At 40.8% G+C, this 26,444-nt stretch overlaps 1 protein-coding gene across 6 annotated transcripts in view; it reads right to left on the bottom strand.

Moving 5' to 3' along the window:
* The window catches only part of FYN (FYN proto-oncogene, Src family tyrosine kinase), a 216,225-nt gene that overhangs the window by 119,699 nt on the left and 70,082 nt on the right, over window positions 1-26,444 (bottom strand). For 5 of the 6 annotated variants that reach the window (XM_077162687.1, XM_077162688.1, XM_077162682.1 and 2 more), the window contains one exon: window positions 9,586-9,655. The exons of the other annotated variant lie outside the window; for it this stretch is intronic. The gene's annotated coding sequence lies outside the window, so the exon portion shown is untranslated. The remainder of the gene's footprint in view (window positions 1-9,585; window positions 9,656-26,444) is intronic. 6 annotated transcript variants of the gene reach the window in all.

Consider the following 26,444-nt stretch of genomic DNA (forward strand, 5'->3'; position numbering starts at 1 on the left):
ACTCCTGAAATTGAAAGATAATTCTCTATCTGAATGGTTTTTAAGCTAGTAAGATCAGATCAAAGGCTGAGGATGGAATGCTTCCAGGCTCAGTATTCACTCTCCACCTGCCCTGGTCACTGACAGAACAGTGGCAGATACAAGTTGCTGGTCAGCGGCTGCTAAGGTTTCTGAGAAACTGCGTCCATGTAAAGCAGGCTGTGCTTGAGTTCTGGTGCATACACTAGCAACGGCATAACCCTGAGAACAGGTACTCTGAATTTAATTTTTATGTAGTGAGAGTTCCCAGTGAAGAGGGAATTGACTCTGTGATGCCTTAACATGGAGAGCAGTGTAAAGAAACTGGATTCAGACAGCATGGGTATAAGTCTTGGCTCTCGGTGGGGATGCTATCGATGCTGTGCCAGGGACAGCTCTTCACTGGGCAGGACGCTTGCCATCCCTGCACCATTCCCTACTCACCATATGCCAGCAGGCCCTCCCAGTGGAAGACAACAGCCATTATTCCCGGCCCGTCCTCCCCCCAACCTCAGTTCCAAACATCCGTGACTGGTCTACCACCAAAGAAGTGGTTTGGTAGGATCAAGTATACAGGATCTCACAAACCTAAAGGATCTATACAAGTGATGTAACATGCATCTATCTGCACAGGCTGCCTGCCGCGTGGAGCCAGGGCCGTGGGGTGGGTCCCCGGACACCTCCAAACCAGTCCAGGGCTACATTACACAGATCTGTCTCTCCAGCTCTTGTGGAATACACAATAGCTGCCAGAATAAGACAGTACAACTACCTGAAATACATCATGGAAGTAAGTGAGGAAGCAGATGGCCGGCCATACAATACTAATAATTCTTGATTATTTCAGAATTAAGAAAAAAGTAAAAAACACTCAAATTTACCGTAATGTGAAAGTGTTACATGAATACTGAGAATATTCTTACTTTGTATTTTTAAAACCTCAAATGAAATAAGTTAAATGCTTTAAATACATTCCTATCCCATCTTTTAATAGAAAAGCTGGTGTATTTTTAAAAATAACATTGCTTCTGATTGTAAAAGTGATATATACTCGTTGAAAAACACTATTGAATATTTTTAAAAAAGAAGAGAGCAGAAGAAAGATCACCTGTAATCCTACCATGCAAGGTAAACAATAATAATTTTTGGTGTCTATTCTTCTAGACTTTTTTTCTAAGTACATGCAAGTTCTTAAAACAAAATTGAGTTCAGGTTAAACACCCAACTGCAACCTCCATTTTTATTCAGCAGTAATATATCATGAGCATTTTTTTTCAAGTCTGAAAAACTCTTCACAAACAGAAAGCTAAACCTTTAAAGAGAAATGGGCAACTCATGAAAAATACGAAACATTCTTGTTTTAATTTCTACAAAGCAGCTGTTTTTTCATTGTCATCACTGTAATACAACTATAGAATACATCAAAATACATATTAAATAAAATATTTTAAAAATGAATGTCTCAAATAGAGTAGGACCTTACCAACAAAAAGAAAGTTATAATAAAATACCTTTGCAGAACTGATTATTTTTTTTACAATGCAAACCATTCTAAATTTCTAATTCATCAGTTTTACAAAGTTGTATTTTTCACACGTATAATTTCTTAAAACGGGGGTAGTAGGGCAATGTTGCAGAGTCCCAATAAATAAGAATGGACCTACAGATGACAGAAACCTCAAATAAGATCCAGCATAATAGAGGCAGGTGTAATATGGTTAACTCCTTAAAGGAACATCACCATAGCTATTTAAAAAAATATATATTTTATTGACAAATCTTCACACACATACAATCTATTTATGGTGTACAATCAATGGCTCACAATATCATCACTTAGTTGTTTATTCATCAACATGACCATTTTAGACCATCTGTATCAATCCACAAACAGAAATAAATAGAAAAAAGAAAAAAACAAACTCATACATCCCATACCCCTCACCCCTTCCTCTCACTGACACTAGTATTTCAATCTACCTAATTTATTTTACCCTTTATTTCCCCCTTTTATTTATTTATTTTTATCCACATTTTTTACTCAACTATCCATACCCTGGATAAAAGGAACATCAGATACAAGGTTTTTACAATCACACAGTCACACTGTAAAAGTTGTATCTTTACACAATCGTCTTCAAGAATTAAGGCTACTGGAACACAGCTCAACAGTTTGAAGTACTTCCCTCCAGCCACTGCAATATACCATAAACTAAAAAGGGATATATAATACATAAGAATAACCTCCAGGATAACCTCTCCACTCTGAAATCTCTCAGCCAGTAGAACTTTACTTTGTCTCATTTCTCTCTTCCCCCTTTTGGTCAAGGAGGCTTTCTTAATCCTATGACACCAGGTCCTGGTGAATCCAGGAGCTCTGTCCCATGTTGTCAGGGAAATTTATACCCCTAGGAGTCATGTCCCATGTAGGGGTGGAGGGCAGTGGGTTCACCTGCCAAACTGGCTTAGAGAGAAAGGTCACATCTGAACAACAAAAGAGGTTCTCTGGGGGTGACTCTAAGGTATAATTTTAAGTAGGCTTAGCTTCTCCTTTGCAGGAATAAGCTTCATAGGGCAAATCCCAAGATTAAGGGCTCATCCTATTGATTTGCTTGTCCCCACTGACCACAGCTATTTTTAAATCATGAGAACAAGTTAATATAAAAGACAGTTTAAATATGAATAATATTCCATAATAAAAAATGTCAAAAATATGAGTAATTAATGTAAAAAATTATAATTAAAAAAGGAGGGCTCAATTATCAGGACCAAATGAATCAGCAGTTAAGCTTAAGCAACAGAGTCATACTGAACAAAGAAAATTTTTAGAATACTGAAAGTACGATTTAGCTTTCAAACTAAGCAATGAACTCAAAATGCCCTAGAAAGGAATCTTACCCTTTGCCCATTCTGGTTACCCAGTGTACAAGTAACTTCCTGCTTTTTCTCTCTGCTTTTTATGGGACTTTATGAAGAGCAATGAATTTAAGACAACAAAAGATGTAGCAGAAGATAAATGCTTAATAATTTTTATAAAATTAAGTAACTACATAATACATTTTTTGAAACAAAATGCAGTTTAGGATTTAACTGAAATTTGAAGTTCCTAGTTAGAATTTACAAGTTTTGATGTTGTTATAATTTAAAGTAGTTTCTGTGCCTAAAGACACATGAAATGGGATACAAAAGTCTGTTATGTGGGGTGCACGGGTGGTTCAGTTGCTCACCTTTCATGTGGGAGACCAGGGTTTGATTCCCAGACGATGTAACCCCCTCCAAAAAAAGACTCGGTTATGTGGTTAAATAAATATCAACATTAAAAAAAATAGACTTAGAAATGAAGAGTGGTGGTTTTTATCTTTGGCTTACCCATGCATGGACTTGTGGGCCTTATTCTGAAAATTCCCTTAACAAATGGAAGATTTTAATTTCTTAACGTTGTTACAGGTAAAAGCATACCACAATGTAATTTTCAGGGTGGATGTACATGGCAAATACACAGCTTTAAATAATCTGGTTTAGGATGTCACTAAAACTAATGTGCAATGAAAACGATGCATCTCTTAGTGAGTGACAGAACTACTGCGGGAATTACTTGAAGGATCGGGATGACAAAGTAACGAAGAAGACCTTGATGCCTCACCCTCCTCTGCACAACACAACAAAGACCGGCATATCCAGGTCTGATTACTTTTAGAGATCTGTCTTTTCCCTTCTTGAGTGGTGCTCATGGAAGCGAACACTAAAGGCTGGGGCAGGGTTGCTGCACCCAACCAGAACCACGTAAATTGTCCAAACTCATGTGGAACTGTAAGCCTGGAACTAAAGCAGGGCATGGAGCAGGGATTCCTGGAGTTTAAAGTGCATAAGAACCACCTGGAGAGACTAAGAATGAAGACTCACACACTCTATGGCATTCTGATTCTGTCCCTCTAGGACGGGTCCAGGGATCTGTACCTTTAAACAGGCTCTTCAGGTGATTCTGATGCAGGGGTACTGCCTGGGAGACACTTGGGTATCTCTCCAGAGATTGCTCTGCTCAGGACCTTTGCCTTCAACTGTCTCATGGAACATTCTGAGTCTCATTTTATTGCCTTCAAGACTTTGCATTTGGGTAAAAGTCTTTCTCCTGCCCTTTGGTCTGGTTGGCTTCTAGGGTTACAAAATTGCTTTTTATTCTTTATCAATGTTCCTGGTCCCCTCCTCCCTCATCCTGTGAAAACACATGGTTAATTTTATTTTGGTAATCTAATTGCTCCATTATTTATTTATTCATTTTTTTGCATGGGCAGGCACCAGGAATCGAACCCGGGTCTCTGGCACAGGCGAGACCACTGCTTGCTGAGCCACCGTGGCCCACCCTCTCCTTTATTTTTAAATGAGAACTAGGAAACACTTGACTGGGCAGAAAATTCTGATTCCTTCTTTAAGGCCAAAGGCCCTAAGGTGTTAACAGGGAAGTGAAGGAGTCCACAAAGGCTGGGCCAAGGAAAAAGAGCAAATGAAGGTTCCTCAGAAAGTTAAAAATAGGATTGCCACATGACCTAGCAATTCTACTCATCAAAAAGAACTGAAAACAGAGACTCAAACAGATACTTGTACACCAATGCTCACAGAAGCATTATTCACAATAGCAAGGTGAAATACCCCAAATGCCCATAAACAAATAAATGAATGGATAAACAAAATGTGGAATATATATACAATGGAGTAATTTTCAGCCATAGAAAGAACTGAAGTTATGACGCATTCTACAACATGGATGAACCTCAAAAACATCATGCCAAGTAAAAGAAGCCAGATATAAAAGGACATACACTATATAAAGCCAGTTATAAGAAATATCTAGAATAAGTAGATTCATAGAGACAGAAAATACATTAGAGGTTACCAGGGGGTAGGGGAGCAAAGGAATGGAGGGATATTGCTTAACAGTACTCATTTCTGTTTGGGGTAAAAAAATTTGGAAATTTAGTGATGATGGTTGCATATAGCCTTGTGAAAGTTATTAATACCACTGCACTGTGCATTTAAAAATGGTTAAAATTGCAAATTTTACGTCATATATATTTTACCACAAGTTTTTTAAAAAAGTGACAATGAGTCTAGGACATGCCCATAAAAATGAAAATGGGCCATGAGAATTTTCCACAGGTTGGAGAGGGGGTGTGGGCGCTAAGTGGCTATACATGCAATAGTTTCTCACAGATAGATGCTTACATAAAAACATTTAGTTTTGCCAATGCAGTATTTTTATACTTCCACTCAACTCTGATTATTATTCAGGCTTGGTACATTCCTCTAAAATCCATTCATCTAAAAAATAGCAGACTGATAATGTAGAGTACCTAAATCTCTGGGCTTGGCCATCTGAAATGAGATCTTTTATCCTTCTCTTCTCTACCTTTCCAGAATGCATTTTTATAGCATTCTTGCCAGAGGCAAGATTACTAAAAAAAGAAAAATGACAGAGAATAAAGTCAAAAGAATATTATACCAAAGCTTTTGGTAAAAAATACTTATGTCTACAAACATACCACACCCTTTCTGGGAAGACATTATTGGCCTAGAAGCTTAGGTTAGTGCATCCCAAAATATATCTCACAAGAGGCACAGTTATCCTCCCAAAATAAACCCTATAATTAAGTAAAGTCTTTTCAAGTGGATTGCCCTATATCACAACTTGACATATGTTACTTTAATCGCCCAGCTTCTTTGGCAAATGTGCAAAAGCTCTCAACGACTCGCATTTAAACCAGATTGCGGTGGGACTAGCAAACAATACAAATAAACAGCCTTGTGTATCAAAATACTCAATCTCAATCATCTGTAATGAGATCTTTCTCCTCTGTAAGTACATTTTCATCACCCTAGAATCGCTACCCTTGATTCAAAAGGAAGGACTAGCCCAGATTGAAATAACATTTCACCCTAGAGGTCATCGGAAGACAAAAACATATGAAGAAGCTGGGGTTGAAATTTAAAACAGGAGACAACCTCTTTCGTGCGGATGCTGAAATCATGTTGTGTGAGTTTCGCTTTTATCTTTAGTTGACAGTCATTCAGTATAAGCTTCAGACGCCCATCTGTCTGTCTGAATTCATTTAGGTCATAATTTGGAGATGGGGTAATGGAAGACATGGCCTCTTAGGAATCCTTTAGACACTATGATTCTCTGAACAAACTTCTTTATGTTTTCTAGTTACATATTGGCATAATTAAATTTGAAAGTATTTAATATTTTAAGTCTTCAAAAATGATAAGTATTTCAGACATTTAAATTTCTTTATTACCTCCTTATCAGGATTTCTCAGCCTCAGCACATTTGGGACCAGATCATTTACAATAGCAGGGCAATCCTGTACGCTGCAGGATACTGAGCAATCAGTAGCATCTCCCCACCTCCAATCCCTGCAGACCTTTACAAGTAAAAAAATCTTCAGACAAGGCTGAATGTCCCCAGGAAGGTGGAGATATGGGGGACAAAAATCAAGTCTGACTGAGAACCACTGTTCTGTCTCTATTTATGTATTTATATATCTCCTCTTTGTATGACCAGGAAAAAAAAAATCTAGTCTTTTTTTAAGCCCACAATTTCTAAGAATTTCAAATATCCTGTGATTCATAATGAATTATCAGGATCTGTGGCACACTAGTACTCTAAGAGATTTATTAACAGTGCTACTTTTTTCTCAGGCTAAGGCTGTCGAGGTCTAGTTCCATTTCACTCGAGACACTTAAAGAGGATGGATTTGCTTCCACCCGATCTCTTGGACCTTTTAGGAGGCCCATTCTTAGAAGACTGCTCTTAGGGACTCCTTTGCCACCCATTACCAGACACTTAGTACTGATTGTGAAGGAAAAGGGTTAGGGTTACAAGTCTATTAACATCAAGTACAGCAGCAACCTTACTCCCAGGCCAGGGCCAGATCCCCTCCAGCGCAGCGTTTCCAGCCTGGCCCCTGGTATAAGGTTTGATAGAGCAGATGCTTCCTCAAGGGGAGGCACTGAGTGGAGGGGTGTGGTAGCTTGGAGGTATATACCCCCGAAAAACATGTTCTTAAACTTAACTCATTCCTCTGGATATCAATCTATTATAAATAGGATCTTTTCAAGAGGTTATTCAGTTAAGGTATGGCTTGTATTGATCAGGATGGCTCTTAATCCTTTATAAGCAGAATGAAATTCAGACACAGAGAGAGAGAGAGAGAGAAAGCCACAGTAACAGACTGGGAGTCAATGAACTGAGAAGCCAGGAGAAGCCACCATGCGCACTGCCATGTGACAGAAAAGCCAAGGGCCAAGGATCTACAGCAGCCAGCCCCACAAGGCCACCATCTTCAGAGAGAAAGCACTGCCTCGGTGACACTTTGATTCTGGACTTCTCCTAGCCTCAAAACCATGAGTCAATAAATTCCCCAGGTTTTAAGCCAACCCAATGCATGGTATTTGCTTTAGCAACCGAGAAACTAAAACAGTAGGGATGTGAAAAGAACATCAAAGGGCACAGAGCCCAAAGAACTGGAGATGGTAAGTTTGGCCTAGAAAAGAGAAGCTGAATGAGGAATGGGTGACATCTTCAAACACCTGGAAGGCTGATGTGTGGGAAAGTGAGTGGACGTGCTTCTCTTCACTTAGAAATGACTAGGAGCAGTGGTTATTTAATAATAATTGTCACATGTGCCAGGCACTGGGGATACAGGAAAGGGATAAGACCAAGTCCCTGGCTCATGGTGAGCATATTTCTGTTGAAGAAGGAATATACTGCTTTTCTTTTTTCCTATCCCTCCTCCCTCTCCTATCCTCTCTTTTTCTCTCCCTCTCCCTCCCCTTCTCTTCTCTTCCCCTTTTTCCTACCTCCCCTTTCTTTTTTCTCCTTCTTCTCTGCTTTCCTTCCCTCCCTCTTTCTTTTTAACAATTTGAGCTAATTGTCCCATTGTTTGTCTTTTTTTCCATTTTGAAAATTAATGCTTAATTTACATATAGCAAAACTCACCCTGACTAGTGTCCAGTAAGTAAGAAAACTTAGAGATAAGTTTTCACGAAAGCATGCAGTTACGTAAATACCACCGTAATTGAGGTATAGAATGGTTTTATCATCCCACAAAATTTCTCCATGGCCCTAATTGTCTTTTTTAATTGGAACAAGCTGCCTATGCAATACCTAGCTCTTCATCTCTGAGAGATTTTGAATTTCCCTCTATTAGGGATTCTGTAGAAGAGCTTTTTGCGGGGACTCAGTGGGCAGCTGGGTCAGCTAACCCGCAGGGCCATGCAGCTGGCCAGACAAACAACTAAACATCAGCCCATTTTTCACTCAAATTTTCCCCAACCAGAGTTAAAGGTCCTGCCTCAAAGCCAGATTCTTTTAGTCAGAGTTCAAAAATTTCAGTCCAATAACAGGGTCTCTGTGAAGGCTACAAAATAGGCATAGGAAAAAAAAGGCAAAAGAAATATTTAGAAATGAAAACCTAAACATCATAATTAAGGCTTAAACTGAGGATTTAATCTACCCCACCCTTTTTTTTCTTCTGGTTAATTTTGTTCAAAATTACATTAACTCCAAAACAGAACAAAGCTCAAAGTGATCTCACTTAGTATCCAATGTGGCAGGAAGGGAAGTTCAAGTAGCCAAACTTGTCTTAGAGTGGACTGCCAACGTTGGAGAATGAGGCAAGTCTCTGGGGTTCTCACAGTTCAGTATGGAGGAAATGTCAGAGGATGGATGTGTTGACCAGCGTGCCATCAAACAGGGTGTAACAACCCACCCAGCCCTCCTGCTGGAAGGTGCACACACCAATTTGGCGGTGTGATCTCCCTGGCAAATACCCAGTCTCCAAACAGGACACCTACTATGTGCCAGCATTATCTGGTTCATTACATTCTCACAAAAACCCTGTGAGGTAGGTAATATTACAAATATCATTTTATAGAGGAAGAAACAGAGATTCAGAGAGGTTAAGTGACAATCCATAACTGCCAAACTTAGATTTCAACCCAGGTCTCCTGAAGGCTGTACTCTTTCTTAGTGTGAGAAAGGTCTTTGGGGTGGCTGCTGAATTGGATGTTCTTGCTCTCACAGGCAGCTGTTACGCTGGGCTGTGTACCTATTCCCAGACACGCTGAATTCTTCACTCCCTCTAATTTCCCATTCCCCAAGCAGCTAGCTGCCTGCTTCTCTCTCATTTCAACATATAGACCACGAGGACTTCTCTGCATTGGAGACTTTTATTTTATTCCTTTGGTCTGCAAGTATATTATTCTTATCGTACATGGATGCATCAGAACATAAATTAAGTTGTCAAGGATAATCTTTACCCGTATCCAGAAGCTCTACTAAATCTCGATTTATTATAATCTTAGGAAAGCCTGTATTACTTTACATCAGCAATAACAAGAAAAAAAATCAGTCAGAAAACAGCAATTCAAGGTCACATTTAATTACAAAATTTGATTGTGTCTAAGTTTAGTGCAGATTTAAACAATGCACAGAGCCAGGCAACAGCTTTTCTTCATGAGCACCATTTTACAACAAAACATATTAGAGATAAATGCAGCAGCACTTACCAAAATTTCTCCCAACTATCACAAACTTTATATACACCACATGTCTTCTAAAACAGCTGTAGGACGGGTCCTGAAAAACAACATCACAGCAAAAACAAAAGATGCATCATTAAACAGAAATAATTTAATGTATATTGTGTTTTTTTTTCTGGAGGCAAACTCTTCCCTCTGTTTTGGGCACCCATCCATGTACCAAATCCCTACTACCAGATTTTTCTTTGTTTTTCACAGGAAGATGAAGCCAATTTACAAGTTACCTCAGTGCTCATTTATCAATTAAAAAAAAATATCTGGACAATGAAATAAACCAGTGCTACAGGGTGAACTGTGTTTCCCAAAAAGAAAGGTTGAAGTTCTAATCTTCAGTATCACAGAATGCGAGCTTATTTGGAAATAGGGTCATGACAGATGGCATTAGGCAAGTTAAAATAAGGTCATAGTAGAGTAGGGAGGGTCCTTAATCCAGTATGATTAGTGCCCTTATAAGAATTGAAGAGGGGGAACGGACAGACAGACAGACAGACAGCAGGGTGAACGCTATGTGACAGGAGTATGCCACGTGACAGCTGAGGGTGAGCCATGGACCATCAGCAAGTCATTGCCGGAAGTCAGGAGAGAGGCAAGGAGCAGATTCTTCCAGAGACTTCAGAGGAAGCACGGCCTTGACAAAACCTTGGCTTAGTACTTTTAGACTCCACAGCTGTGAGATAATAAATTTCTGTCACTTGAAGCCACCCAGTTTGTGGTATTTTGTTATGGCAGCCTTAGGGAACTAAGACAAGTAGAAACCATGTTTACATATAGCGTATGTGAATTTTTACCTCTTTTAAATAAGTGAAGACAAGAGAACAATGCAAACATTTAAAATAGAATTTATTCCTTCTCCAAACCAATTCCACTTCCTATTTCTTTCAATAACATCCTCCTTTCTCCCCAGCTAGCTGTGAGGGCTTGGTCGATTTCCCTGACCTTTCTTTTATAATTTTATTCCGTCACCTGCAAAATAGAGAATCTAACACTGACCTCACGGGGGTGTTGTGAGGATTAAATGATATGATGCACATAAAGGGTTAAGACCTGGCCCACACATGGTGGACACTCAACAGGCCTGAGCCATTATCATCGTGTCCGTGCCACCAGCTAGAAACCTTAACATAACCTTCTTCACCTTCCACTATGACCCTTGGCCCAAACCCACCCTTCTACTTCCACAGTGATCTGGAGCGCGCTGCCTTCTCGCCACTCCCATCACTACACTCAGGCTGGTGCATCCCTCCTTGTAGAAACCCTTCTCTTGGCCTCTAGCTTTTCCCCTTCCAATACGATTTTCACGATGCTGCAAAGAATCCTTCCTAAACACAACTTAAAGCTGGTCCTTTCCAAAGGAGACACCTTCCACAGCTTCCCAACACCCAAGAACTGATGGTGAGATTAAGTCAGCCTTGGATGCCAGCTCACCTCGGCTTTATTTCCATATCTTCTCATGAGGTGCAAGAGAGCCCAGGCACCTGAACCTATGCTCCTGCCTCTGAGCCTTTAGGCATGCAGTCCCTTCTGAGGGCCTTCTTGCCCATGGCTGCCCTCTGGCCCGAGGCTGAGCCATTTTCTAAGGCAGGGGTTCTTCACTTCCTTGTGCATGGCAGTCTAGGGACACATTTCTCAGAATAATGTTTCTAAATGCTTGAAATTAATACACAGGATTCAAAAGAGGCAAATTAAGAGGCAAATGATATTGAAATGATTATCAATAACAAAATTAGATATATGGCAATAAAAGTGCTTTTTTCAATAATTAAATAAGATCTGGCATATGTCAGATAACTATTGTAATTCTCAAGGAATGCAGTACAGCAATGATATTTCAGGTTATCTAGAGCTATAATGTGACGTCAAAATATCCTTAATTTCTATTGCTGAAAAATAGCTAAAGCTATTTTCACAATAGAAGGAAATGTTACATTTCTATTGAGGGTTAGTGAAAATAAGGAAGCAATTTTTTTCCCAGCCAAGTTCACAGGCTCCCCCTCTTCCCCCTCCCCGCCCCGCCCCGCATTCCATTCACAGACTCCTGGTCTAGGGCCCTAGCTTTGGGGCCTATTTTAACTCTCATATCCTTCTTGAGGCTTTTCCATCTTGATTTTCTCAATTCTGTATCTGCCTTCTTTGTTTTTCACTCCCCCGCCCTGCACCCCGCCCATCTTTTTATTCCTCCATGGCTAATAACGCTTTGCTCCATAGCAGACACAGTAAGGAGGCATCCGGTAAGGATGCTTTGAATCGATCCGTGAATAGTAGTGCAATCTTGCTTACCCTCCCCCATCACTAATATTAATATTACCTCATCTGTCTTTGGCAGCCTATGAAGTCCTACATATGCAAATGGGATGCATAAACATTCTGTATACAGATGATAAATGTACTTAAGTTAGGCAACAAAATGTTCCCTTCTCTTTACTTCTTTTTAGAGAGTAAATCCTCAGCCCTGCTGGCTGACAGCCTTTCTGGTAACAGATCCCCCCCTTTCAATCATCCCGTCAACACAAATCCTGCCTTCAAGGCGCTTCAAGTCTAGCAGCTTTTCCCTAGCTAGTACAGAGTAGCTGAGGGGCTGTGTATAGATAAATAATAGGCAGCCGTTTCCTAAGAATGGGGGGGCCTGGTGGCCCACTTTGCTGAGTCAGAGTCGAGTAGCTCTGGCCTCTGCCAGATCCTGTCCCAAGCACCATCTTCCCGGCCATCGCACAGACCTGAGCCCGTGATTACAGGGCAGGCAGGCCAAGGAGCAGACAGAGCCATGAAATCCCATCTCCCCCTGAGTACCCGCCTGAGGTTGCAGTCCTGCACAGGAGGCCGGTGAAGGCAATCCCACCAAAGTCACTGTTCCAGGAAGGTCTACTTAAACACAGCCTGGCCGCACACTTCACTCGGAACCCCCGAGCCTGTGATGGCTCAGCTTCAGGGTAGACACTGTCCTTCTGAGCTTATCAGTCTTTTTCCTAAAAGCTGCAGCTCGGGACTCCTGTGTTTTTGTGTTTGCCAAGATGATTAAACATAATAATAAAAAAGAAGCACTGGGAATATTTCTTTTTAAAATGAAGAAAGCATAATAGTTTTCTCCATTGAAAAACACTTCTAAGGGCATCGCGATCATTTGCTTTGGCAGAAATTCACAACTGGCAGCATTTTTCAAGCTTGACATCATGTCAAGTGACTTTTAGGATAAGTAGGGATGAACTCTCTCCCTCCCCAATAACTAAAACTGATGAGATAGCCACTCAGAGAACAAAGACTGGACTTGGCACACTCTTTTTATGCTTAAGGACATTTAAATCCATTTCATTTGAATTTGTTCCATTTGAGACACACCAGATAGATGGCATTAATTACTAATAAAAATAGCAGAATGATAATGAAGAGAACATCACTGTTTCATGAATTACAATGCACCCACTGTCATAATCAACATGCAGCACTTGTTTTCAATACATATCGCAGGCAACTGTGTGGTTCCTGGTTAAAAAAGTGGCATCCTCACTACACACTGAGAACGCATATCTCTAAGGCAGTCCTCATGCACAAGGGGCCATTCCCTCTTCCTTCTTCCTAACAGACTCCTCATGTGTGCCTCGGGGCAGGTGACAGCATCCTCAGCCAGGGGTAGGGATCTGAAAGGTCTAAGGCTTTGCAGCAGCATCCTAGAGCTTCTTCAAAATGCAGACTCTGAGACCCCACCCCAGAGCTCCTAAATCAGATCTGCATTTTATAAGATCCCCAGGTGATCTGCTTACATGCTAAAGTTTGAGATGCACTAATCTTAGGGAAACCCATTACTGGTTTCAGAATAGTGACCCAATTCGGGCCACTGAGATGTGAACAATGGCTCACCAGGAGAAATTCCCTCCTTCTGAAAGTGTGATGCCCAGAACTTCCCTAGCTATCTTGCCCCAGCCTGAGAATATGAGAGGTAGGCAGAGAAAGAAAGGAACACAGGGAAACAGAACAGGGGTTGCTACATTAGGTCCATGCTTCTGGACTTCCAATGAAATTTCTTAGTATTTAGGCCTCCTTGAGGTGGGTTTTCGAAGACCTGCAGCTAGAAAACATGCTGACTAATTCAGTCCCCATAAAACATGACAAAAGGTACAGAATACAGAGCCTGGGCTCATCTACATGTTCAGATGCCAGACAAGTCAGTGTGTCCAGAGACCACAGCAACAGTTCAGAGGCTCATTTTGTTCAGAGAAGTGACCCAGTAGACTTCTGGTCTTGGAATCACTGTTCACTTTGCACATTTCAAAAGGCTTTCTAAGTCAGCCAGTCTAAATGATCCACCAGAGGAAAGGCCAACACTCAGATGATTTTAACTGGAGTGGTACACAGGTGCCTTCCCCAGAAGTCACACGGATGTCATTTCCTGCAAAGACAATGGGAGACTAATTGCTCGGCCTCAGACTCTAATAGGGAAGACAACCTGCGACATGTAATTACTAAAGGGTAAATAAGGAAAAGCTTGAGGCCCTCAGATTTGCTTCTGGATCTGCTCCAATTAATTGCGGAAAAGAAAAAAAAAAGAGCCATCTGGTCTGGAAAAAGATCCGATGAGCAGGCAGCTTAGGCAGCCCCCCATACCTTTTTTTTTTTGCATGGGCAGGCATCAGAATTCGAACCCCAGTCTCCGGTATGGCAAGCGAGAACTCTGCCACTGAGCCACTGTCACATCGCACCCCCCCCACACCATTTTTAACATATGAGTGGTACTTATTAAAGGTCTTTCTGAGGGAATCATATATGGCTTTGATGTAATTTTGCTCATATAAAGGACTGACATCATGAACTGAGTATCTAAATTGACATTATCTCTTTGGTGTGTCATAACATCTTATCCACAACAGGATATTTCAGGAACTGAGTTTGTTGTGTTGGCCTCCTAAACAGAAATTGAACTTTGTTTTGGTTGGATAAATGAATGGCCTCACTCAGACTCTTAAGATGCCTCACAGAAGCTCCTGTTGCCTCCTAACTGGCCGCTCTGACTCTGGCCTTTCCTTTCTCGACTCTGTCAATACACATGAACCCTCTGGATACACCACATGGACACAGGATCATGTCACTCCTAGAATTTCTCAGTGGGGATGCACTTAGCAACCCAGCCCAGTCTTGTACTTTACAGGTGAGGAAATTGAGCCCAGAGAGGCCAAGAGATTTGCCCAAAGCAGTCAGAGACAGGATTATAACTCAGCGTGCTGACCCAGTGCTCTTGCTACTGTGCCCAACGCCAGTTTAAGAACCTTTCATGTTTTTTCGGCAGAATCTAGTGCAGGGCCTGGTACATAGTAGGCATTCAATAATGAATATTTATTGACTGAATAAATGAATGGGTCTCTTTTGCATATAACAACAGTTTCAGTTTTTCTTCAAAAGAAAGACAATCTCCCCAGTTATCAAAATGGATACTCTAGAACCAGGGACACAGTTGGGGTGCTGGACCTCTGTGCCTGCGTACCTCTGAGCCACCTCTCAGAAACCTCAGGGCTTAGTGACACTGCTAGGAAGAACAACTCTGCTTTACACAGTCAAGCCCAAGCTCTTCAGCTTTGCACTCAAAGCCACCACCACCATTCCTAGCCTGCCTCATCAGCCTTCTCTTCCATTTCTTCATCAGCCTTCTCTTCCATTTCTTCCTCCCTCATCACCAGCCTTACCAGAGCACTTGCTGTTCTCAGCACTTGTCCCTCCTCCAGACTTTTACCTGCCCTGTTTCTACCCTCTTTTATGCACCCTTACTTTCACCTGCAAGAAAGCAGAACCAACCTGTCTCTCAAGCCCAATTTTAATATAAATCCTTCCCTAAAGTTCTTGCCCAGTTTCTTCTACTGGAACTAATCTCACTCTATTTACACCTCTACTACAGAATTTATCACACTCTATCTGGTTCAAGGGAAACAGGCAGGGCCTTGAGGGTGGGAATCAAATCTCAAATTACCTTTGGATAGAGAATCATTGGTATCTTTCCTGGGCCAATGCTTTGCACAGAGGAGACTTTTATTCATTCTGTTGCTTTATCATTTTTAGTTCACTCTGCAATCAGGTTCCCAAGCTTTCTTCTAGACTGTGTAGGCTGATGAGCCAGCACACACTTGCAGAGCCCACTTGCTAAGGAACAGCTAGCTGTGTGACTCTCTACTGACTCTTATTTTTAAAAGCAAAGAATGGGGGTGGGGACAGAGAGAGTAACTCCCCAACCCCACCTCAGCTCTGTTGTGGTCAAGACCATCCTGTGCTTCGTAGAGGTACAGCTGGGTAGTTTGTGCACAAAAATAACAACAGATTTAAAGCACAATACTGAATCCTTCCATGCCTACAATAGTCTCTGCAAGCCCAAATTCAACTGTTTGAAAAATTAAAGTGCTCCAAATGTTGGGATAATATATTATTACATATATAGCAAGCACACAGACAAAGCTGAATTGCTACGGAGGTAGAAAGAAACTAGAAAATACAGGGTTCCCTGGGAAACTGGAGCCTACTTTTTGCCTGGCTGTGGCCTTCCCTCTTCAGACATGCTCTGAGAAGGCACCACCAACCCACCCCCTTCACTGCTGGGCCCTTAATTCCTTTTGTATTTAGGCCAACAAGTTGGGCAAACTTAAGCAAAATCGTGGTTACTGTTTGTCCTATTGTTTGCTAGGTATGAATAGAGGGAGCAATAGAGGGAGAAGAGGAGGAGATAGAAAAATAGACAGGCAAGGAAGGAGTGAGAAAGCACTCAGCCAGCAGAAAGGAATTACTGACCATAGAGGCAGGAAGGTGAAGCTACAAAAGCTGGCTGCTCCTTTCTTGTCAGCTACTGCCAGGATGAGTGCGCACTGGGGGAGACCCACTGCCCAGCAAGGTACAGCAAATGAGCTTATCCTCAGCTATCCTCAGAGGCTGGGTGTAAAGCTCCCAAATCCACGGGGGACACAACTGGATGCATCAAACTGCGGATCTGAAGTAGAACTAGAGAGGCCTTCAAAATAGTAGCAATAGTAGTGATGTAAAGTCATGTTATTATAATTATTATTACTATGCTTAAACAGTAGGCAGAGAGTGTCCTGTGTGTTTGGGGAAGAAATAAACCACATAAATGACATTAGAATTACTAGCTGTCAGGAGAGAAAAAATAAGATTTTTTGAGTCTATAAGACTCAAAAGAACAAAGTAAATATTTATAACAATCATGTCTTTTTTTTTTCTGGTAATGAGATCCTACCAGCTGATTATATCACTTATATGTCAGGTAAAAATACAATAAAGTAAAATAGAATTTTAAAATTCTGCTTTTCTAGTATACTTAGCATTATTTTTGACTGGCTGTTTTAAACTGGTTTATTTCTAGGGATCTGCAGTCCACAGTCTGAATTGAAATAAAGCCTTGCTATGACGCAAGAGCAGCTCTGGACAAGCCCTGAGCTCTCTTCCAACGAGATTACCACTTCTAAGACCCTTCAAACAGACATTCTGGAGAGGCTCCTGGGAAGGCCCGTGAACTGCACACAGCATCATAATGCTGCCAAGATCAAGGTTAATAATGATATGGCAGAGTCCCTAGAGTGTAGACTGGCTACAGTATCAGAATTCCAGAATCTCAGGGTTGAATGGAATGTTAAAGAATACCTAGTCTGGTAGTTTTACTAGCAGAGCATTTTGGATATTTTTTTTTCTTTTTGCTTTTTGCTTTCTTTTCTTTTTTTTATTTTTTGTACTTTGTTTTTATTGGATATATTTTTAAAAAGGCTTATGGTAAACCCAATATGTTAGATAAAGTGTAAACGAATGGCTCAGGTTTAAGCGGTAAAGACTCAGCTGCCACCACTTTGGCCATCCTCCTGGCCCTTTCAGATACTTCTGGGGAAATGCAACATTGTAAAGACACTCACTGAAAATCCCCCATCTAGTTCCCTTCCCCTCATCCCAAGTCTGAAATTTTGTCTCCAACGTCTCTTCCAAGCTGGAGTCTGGACTGTGCCAGGGGTCTCGATGTGTCAACGTTGGAGACCTAACCCCTTCTCCACCTTTTCTCTACCAAGAACTTATTTCTTTATCCCGAAGGACCCCATGTTTTAAAACCACTTCATCTTTCACAAAAATTGCTTTTTTAAAGTTATTTGCCCAGGTCTGATTTGGAGTCCACTGAAATCTGGATTTAAATCTCAGTTCTGCTAAGCTTGGTAAAGTTGGAAAAATTCCTTAATAGTGTAAATAGAAAATCTAGTACAAGCTTTCCTTCTCTCTTTCTCCTTCTATTTCATAAAAACAAATGTCTAATAAAAAAATATCAAATACCTAGAAACAAGTCCAACAAGAGACATGTAAGACCTTTAAAGTGAAACCTTCACAACAATATTGAAAAAATGAAAGCCCTAAATAAACAGAGGGTTATGCCATGTTCACAGACAGAAAGTCTTGATATTTTTAAGATGTCTGTTCTTCTCCAAATTGTATCTTCAATGCAATTTCAATTTAAAAAATCTAGAGTGTTTTGGGTACATATTGACCAGCAGATCTTAATATTTTATGGAAATGCAGAGAGTCAAAAATTAAGAAGAACAAACTGGAAGATATGCTCAGCTACTAAGATACATTATAAAATAATAATAATTAAGGTCAGACAAATAGATCAAATGAACAAAACAGAAGGTCCAAAAACAGACCCACACAGATAGTCACCTAATTTAAGGCAAAGACAACACTGCAGTTCAATAAATGGTGTTGCATTCACTGCGTATCAATATGAGAAAAATGACCTCAACCTCAACCTTACACCAGGCAAAAATCATTCCCAGATGGATGACAGAGCTAAACCTGAAAGGTAAAATAATAAAACTTGTAGAAGAAAACAAAGACAATACCTACACGACATTTAAAAGGATTTAGGATTTACAAAGATTATTTTTTTAATAGAACACAAAAAAGCATTAACCGTGAAGGAAAAACAGAACAATTTGTACTATATTAAAGTAAGAATGCTTTCTCATCGGATGACATCAATAGAATCAAACATCAAGCCAGAGTGGAGAAGATAATTGAAATGCATACATCTGACAACGAACTCCTACAAATCAATAAGGAAAAGGCGGACAACCAAGTATAGGAATAGTAAATACTCGAAAAGGTATTTCACAAAAAGAAAATCCAAATGCTCAAGAAGCATATAAAGATGCTCTAGTTCAGTCAACAACAACAAAAGCATTAAAACCACAATGCATTGTCACTACACACATGCCCGGCTGGCTAAAATGACAGAGATAACACCACGTGTTGGCGATGACATGGAACAACTGGATGTCTCAAATCCCGCTGGTGGGGTGCCCCTGTGGAAAACTGGCAGTATCCACTAAAGCTGCACACCCACACAGAGCCAAGACCCAGGAGCTGATCACCTACGCCTGTCTCCCACAGCAATGCTGACACAGGCTCACCACTGTCACCAACCCGAATGCTCCTAGCAGTGTTATTTGTAACAGTCCCCAACTGGCAACAACCTAAACCCTTCTATACAGTAATACAAATAGATAAATTTTGGTATAGTTGTACAATAGAATATTGTACAGTCATGGGAATAAACCACAACTCATAACGATATGGATGAATTTCCCAAATATAATGTTGAGTGAAAAATGCCAGACAGAGAGTACATATGTATGATTTTATTTAGATAATGTTTTAAAAATAGACAAAACCAATCGATGATGTTAAAAATCAGAGTTAGTTATCCTGGGTGGGAGGGGGTGAGAGGGTTAGTGACCGGAAGGAGATCTGAGGGAGCTTCTGGTGTTTGGGTGATGTTCTTTCACAAGAGCGTCTACTTTGTAAAGTTCATTATCAGTGCATTTAACAATTTGTGTACTTTTCGGAATAAATGTTATACTTCAAACAATAAAAATTAAAAATTTCAGGAAAAAAAAAACCTCAGTGAATAATGCAGTGGAACCAGAAACAAAACAGAGCTCTTAAAGAACTGAAAGCAAAAGAGCACAGCAATTTACTTTAAGCAAGATAATTCAAAAATTTGCTTTGTTAAAAGCTTAAAAGTGCCATTTCATTAAATTGTGATTTTTATTCACTTAGGATGACTGTCATGCCAAAGCTATTTTATTATTATATGTTAGGATGGTATGTAGCAAACACGGTTTCAAAATAAAGCAACACAAATAATTTTAATTTTTATCTTACTGATTTTTTTAAAGTAGAATATTGTCTGTAGGATCCCTAGACAGGAAAGGCCTGGGGATAAAGCTGTCCGCCTTCTGTGGCACCCAGGAGGCACTCACAGTTTCCCTTCTTTTTGAGTGGCTGCATGAGCCACCTAAATCCTACCATGGAAGGGCAGCTGGGCTTGCCTTTGCAGCCTTGCTGTGGGTAAGTGTAAATTTCCACCAGACAGTCTGAGACACTGAAAATAACTCTGAGGACACCATTTCTGCGTTTGTGAATTTCTGGGGTGCTTTAGATCCTCCTTGGGAATGGCCAAGGCCATGAGGTCAGGCTGGAGCCCTGCCCCACAGAGCACTGGGCGTCCCACTGTGGGTCTCCTGGCCAGAGGCGAGCCCGTCACCATCAGGCGTGCGCTGGGCACTGCTGCGCCGCCTCCAGGCAAACGCGGCCTGGGAGCTGGACCCCTACGGCCGGACTAGCTCTCTCAGACAGCTTTGCTCTCTCGGACACTCCGGTGGGAGGCATTTACCTGGACCCTTACGCAGGCATCCCGAGACCTCGCCCTCCTCTTCCCATGGGGGCTGCCGGGCGCACACGCTGCGGGCTCCCCTGGGAGGAAAGGGGCTGCGCGGGCCCGCGGAGGCGGCGGCGCCCTCGGAAGGAAGCTCCTCTCCAGCTGCAGGACCTCTCTGCGGCCACTCCATTTCCCTGAGTCTAACTTCCCAAAGGAGACAGACCCCTTCTTAGATTCAAGCCCTGACGTTTCGGCGGGGACTTCCTGTCGCTTGGTCTACTCCTAACCTCACGGTCCGACAAACGACGGCGCTGGGGATCCTTTACAAAGGTTCCTTCTCCCCGTCAGAGTTCTACCCGGCAAGAACATGACATTTCCTTTTCTCCAGGACTTTTTTTTTTTTTTTTAAATCATTATTGGTCACAGAGATTTTACACAGATAAATCACAAGTCAACTATGACAGGTAAGAATTTACAGGGGCTGAGAAAGCCATGGACCCATCCCGTGCCAGCCTTTTGGCTGGACGACCTGCTCCACCCGCGGGGCAGGGGTCAGCACTGCCGCCCGCAGGTCACACCCGGCCCACCACCTGCTTCTGTAGGTCCATGAACCAAGAATGGCTGTCACATTTTTGAATGGTTGAAAAACGAATCAAAAGAAGAAAATTTCATGACACACATGAAGGACATGAACTTCAAATTTCAGCGTCAGTAACAAAGGTTCCGTGGGAGTTCGGCCATGCCCGCTCATTTATGTACTGTCTGTGGCTGCTTTCCTGCCACAACAGCAGAACTGGGTAGTGGTGGCAGGGGCCACGTGGCCTGCAAAAATGAAAATATTTACTAACTGACCCTTTACAGAAAAAGTTTGCTGACTGCTCTTTTTACTCCCCCGTAGGCGTTTTGAGCTTTGGGGGCTGCCTCTGCAATCAAAGGCAAGTTCTGATGCTGCGGCCCGAATTCACTCTAACCTGCTCAACCAGCACCACCATGAGAGCAGCGCCCTTCAACCTGCAGTCTGGTCATCAACTTGGTGGGTCTTAAAAGTCATTGAGCTTCTCACCTGCCTTGCAGGAGACCCGGGTTCCATTTTCAATCCATGCACTTCCTAAACAAAACAAAGAAGCCAACAAGAAAACCAACTAACAAACAAAATTCAACAAATGGTGCTGCAATCACAGGCTCCTCACATGGAAAAAGAATGAAATGTGACCCCACCATACAGCATACGATTAAAAAAAAAGAAAGAACCTCACTGAGCAAGCATTTTCTTGAAAGAAATGGAAGAGATAAAAATCAGTGATCTCACACAGTATTATTTTGTGAAAAAAAAATTATTTTTTTTAATCCTTCGCATGTATTTAATACATCGTGATGCACGATGTATTAAATTCTGGGTCACAATCAAAATAAATCGAAGAACAATGTACTGCTGATGGACAGACACATACTCCTGGTAGTAAAATCACACAATTAGAGGGGTGCTGTGATTGGATCAAGAGAAAGGAGGGAAAAGTGCATTTACTGAACATATTATGCATTCTATATACAGTATCTCATTTAATCCTTACAGTAACCCTCTGTAATGGGTATTATTATTTTCTTTATATTTCTTTAACTGATAAAGAAACTAAAACTCACAGGAGTCAAGTAACTTAAGTGGCAGAGCCAGGTCCATCTGACTCCAAAGCTTATATATGATTCCTTTTCATGAATCTATTTCTATTTCTATGTCCCTGAGAATATGTTCAAGTCTGACAATATTAAGGTATCAAGGGAAGGGGAAACATTTATAAATTTACAGAACATTTACTATGTGCCAGGCACTGAGGTAAGTTTTCACAAGTGATCTCATGGTGTTCTTATTAGGAGTCCAATGGGGTAGGTTCTGTTATGGATTTTTCAGTTAAAGATTCCAAGTCTGGGAGAAAGGAATTAACTTGACCAAGATTACAGAGCTGGTAATCATATTTTTTGCATGGGCAGGCACCAGGAATCGAACCCGGGTCTCTGGCATGGCAGGCGAGCACTCTGCAAAGCTGGTAATCTTTTGATCCAGAGTATGGATCCCCATTCTGGGGGGTTAGAACTCTTTCCCACCACAATCTCTCCTTTGAACCGACTATACTTATTGTCAAATAAGTATAGATGATAACTGTATGCAGGTAATCTCCCACTAATGAGAAAAAGACATACTTTTTTTTTATTAACACATTCAGTAAATATTAACCAGGCAGATGGTCTCTGCTGGGCCCTGTTCTGAGAGCTGGGGATTTATCAGTGAACTAAGCAGACAGAAATCCTGCCACGATGGTGATGCAACCACACCATGCTGATTGAAAACACCTCATGGGTAAGAGCAGTGAGACTCAGGTTTCTAAGGAGTGCTGAAGGCACAGAAAAACGAAATTGTAGAAAACTAAGAAATTTGACTTAACACCTCTTATATCCAGGTTTACTTACCATGTAGACTATTCTCTCCAAGTTGGCTCCAAGTTTTTTAATGGCAGGGGCTATGCCATACTTAAAAAAAAAAAACAACCCTTAGTACTTAGCAGAATACACAGCAGTCTAAACTTAAGGTTTTTGTTTTGTTTTGTTTTGTTTTTTAAATTGTGTACAAGAGAACTTACTCAGGGACTTTCAAAGCAGATGTAATGGCCAGGTAAGCCAATCCCTGGGAAGTTCCAGTACAGGACAGTTGGAATGGCTCCACAGTACCAAGGAGGGCACAAGCAAAGAACTATACATTAACTGGAAGAATTTTAGCTAAAAACTGGACTAATTTTAGCTAAATCAAATAAGATATTAGTACAATGTTAAAAGAATCAGAATAAGTGCTTGGTCACACCAATGTGAGAAATTACTAGGCTGAGTGAAAGGAAATAAGGGCATGGAGTGTTAAGAATTGTAATCATATTTGTAGCAAGTATTCTTCCTAAGGTTTCTTTCCATTAACTTTATTTAGGATTTTCTGATGTACAGAAATTTTAAATTTTTCCTTAGCTAAGTCTTTGAACTGACTACACTTATTGTTGACCTAACAATATAATAACTGTATGCTGGCAGTCTTCCACTGAAGACAAAAATGCATACTTTTTATTAACACACTGAATAAATAGTAACTTGGCAGGTACTATATACATGGCTATTTTATAATATCAAATTTAAGAACATTTAATTGCATAATTATAGGATTGTAAATGGTTAAATAAATTATACTTTGTTAATACAATGGAAAACTCCACAATCTTTCAGCACATTGGAAAATGGTTCCAATCTGATGTTGAAGAAAACATGCAAGATCAGAATCAAAACATACATATGATATGCATCACGCTACCCTAAAGAGGGGAAATAAATATATCCACAGTCAATCTTGCTAACTCAGGAGTATGCTCAAGAGGCATTTTTATTTTCTTTTTCACCAATTTTTCTACGATATGTGTTTATTGCAAAGTCAAGGAAAAAAAACATTTAAAATAAATAAAAATATACATAAAGTACCTCTATTGTGCATCTTTGGCTTGCTGATGGACCTGGCCACCAGAAGCCTCGGACCACACTGGAAAGTGTGGGAAAACCTGGTAAAGTTTTTTTTTTTTTTTTAATATATATTTCTAAACTCACCTGTAAACAGGTTTCAAAATAGATTCAGCAGTGGCAAGGGCTGTCATCAGGATGAGCTGACAAATTATAACTGAATGCTGTGGCTCTGACAATACATTCATTCATCCAGTAATTGCTGAGTACCTGCCATGCTGCAGGGGCCCTGTTAGATGCTGGAGGATCAAACTGGGTCTCTGGGAACAAAGGACCCATCAGGCTGATACCGGTCCTAGGTGACCACACACCAGCAAGATCCAGGGTCGCCAGATCTGGTCAGTAACTGTCCAGCATGTCCTTCAATCCTCCTCTAAAGCTCAGTCCTGCCAGGCCATCTCAGCTTTGACCCTCGCAGATCTGTGACCCCCGGAAAGCTAGCCTCACCTCCCTGGTTCCAGCTGCCTCATTGGTAAAACAAGGATAATTCTGACCCAGTTCACAGTACAGTGGTGAAGAATAAGTGAAAGGCATTCTGGGCTTGTTTTTTGTGTTTTTTTTATGTCTACAATGCCAGATGATTCTACAAGTTAATGGCTGGTACAGCTTACTTCCTTTGGAACTTATGTATTTATTCTTTAAGAAAAATAAAAAAGGTTGGAAATGAGATTCAGTGATTAAAGAGACATTCTGTAGTTTTCTTCTTCAGAATATCTAGATTGACAATTAAAGAAATGAATACCCTTTTTCCCCAACCCCAGACAAAAGCAAATGGAACACAAAGTTCTTGCAAACTTCAGTAACAAATCTAGGTGAGAAAATGCCAGTCCTAGGGAAATATAACTCAACTATGACCAGTACTACAAAAATCTAATAAAATTAACTTCTAGTTTTCCCCCTTTCCCTTTCAGGAAGGTTTTTTTTTTTTTTTAAGTAACAGTGAAAAAAATGGTAATCTAAAATTTTAAAATTTTAACATTTAAAAAAATGACTTAATGGCACTGAAAGCATACCAACCATTATGTCCAATTAAACATAAACATATAAATATCTTCCATCTCTTTCCCAAAATGAACTCATTTACCAAACATCAGGACATCTGTATAAGTTAATGTCATTTTATAGATGGAAGGGGAAGAGAAAGGGCTGGGAGGAGGGGTAAGAAAACACAGAGACCTAAAAATGGAACCTGTTCAGGAGGGAAATTTCTCTTTAACAACTATTAAGATGAATAAATAAACATTGTATAAATACATATGCTACAGAGAAAGCAAAGCTCTAACTCTTTACGTTCACATTTTATATGAAAGGGTAAGTAAGGGTATTTTCCAGTTACTCCAACATCTCCAGATTCTTTGTGTTCCTTCTACCATGCTAAGTAAGGATTAGGTCATTGGAATGTTCAGACAGTTTTACAAATACCTGGACTAAAGTCCCCTCACCCCTCCACTCTTGACTTGAGTGACGTTACCTGTCAACAACCACACAGGCAGGGCTGGGCATAAATGGCTCAGGTGAAATGAATGCCTCAATTTCCTTTTTTCATCTTGCGGGGTGACAATAGGTTTGACCCCTTTCCCACTGCTCCGGCTCCTTCTCACCAGTACACCCTTGTCATACCCACACGCTCCAGCTTTACCCTGGAAGGTAAAGGAGTGCCTGCCAAGTTGAAATTCCCAACACTAATACCTGCCTAAAATACGAAGCTCACAGGGTCCCACCTGGGTGGAAAGTATTGTACCATACGGCAACCATCAAAGTTTACTCCGAAGGACATGAGTGGGCCATGATATATTCAGTAATTGCTCTCCTTTTTAAAAAGCAGTTGTAAAAATTACACTCAAGATGTTTGTTGCTGCCCCGTGGCTACGAGTCGCTTTGTAAAGCAGGATCAAAAGGATCTTCTATGATGGGTTTCTGCTGGCTCTTTGAGTCTAAACAACTTCATTAATGTTAATAGGAGTTATGCACACATCAATGAGAGAATAAATTCCTTGGATTTAGTAGGGCTTCAATTAATGATTTGTAATAAGCAACATAAAATGCTTTCTAATTTTCAAAGAACGACACATTACCCCAGAAGAGCCACAAATTAGGCAGAGATCTCACCACAGGATGGGGAAGCCCAGGGGATGGGAGAGAAAAGGCTACAGCTTCTCGGAGTCCTGCAGGAGGCTCTGCAGATGTCCTTCTTCACCTCGTGTGCAGGAGGACACCAGGAGGGACAGATGCAACTCGCCCCAGGGATAATGAATGTGATCAAGGGAAGAAAAGAAGACTCACAGAAAGCAAGCCTGACGCATAAGGCATTTACTAGAATCTAAAATGGGAACGACTGCAACTGTGTGTCTTAACTCTGTCATGGGACCATTCCATATTTTCAGAGCTTAAGTTAATACCATTCATTGATTTCCAAAAATACCCACCAAAATGAAAATGGGATTTTAGGTTCCAAGGATGATAGAGCAGAATTTCTAATGAATAAGTTATTTTGCAGTGAAATTTCTGGAAAGTCATCTTCAGATTTAACCCTCTCTTACCCAGGCCTGCAGCTTTCTCCTCAATTCTTTTCACATGAAACCAAATGTGGGGTTACTTACAGTTT

Source organism: Tamandua tetradactyla, chromosome 5 (genome assembly GCF_023851605.1).
Source record: "Tamandua tetradactyla isolate mTamTet1 chromosome 5, mTamTet1.pri, whole genome shotgun sequence".
Lineage (NCBI taxonomy): Eukaryota > Metazoa > Chordata > Mammalia > Pilosa > Myrmecophagidae > Tamandua > Tamandua tetradactyla.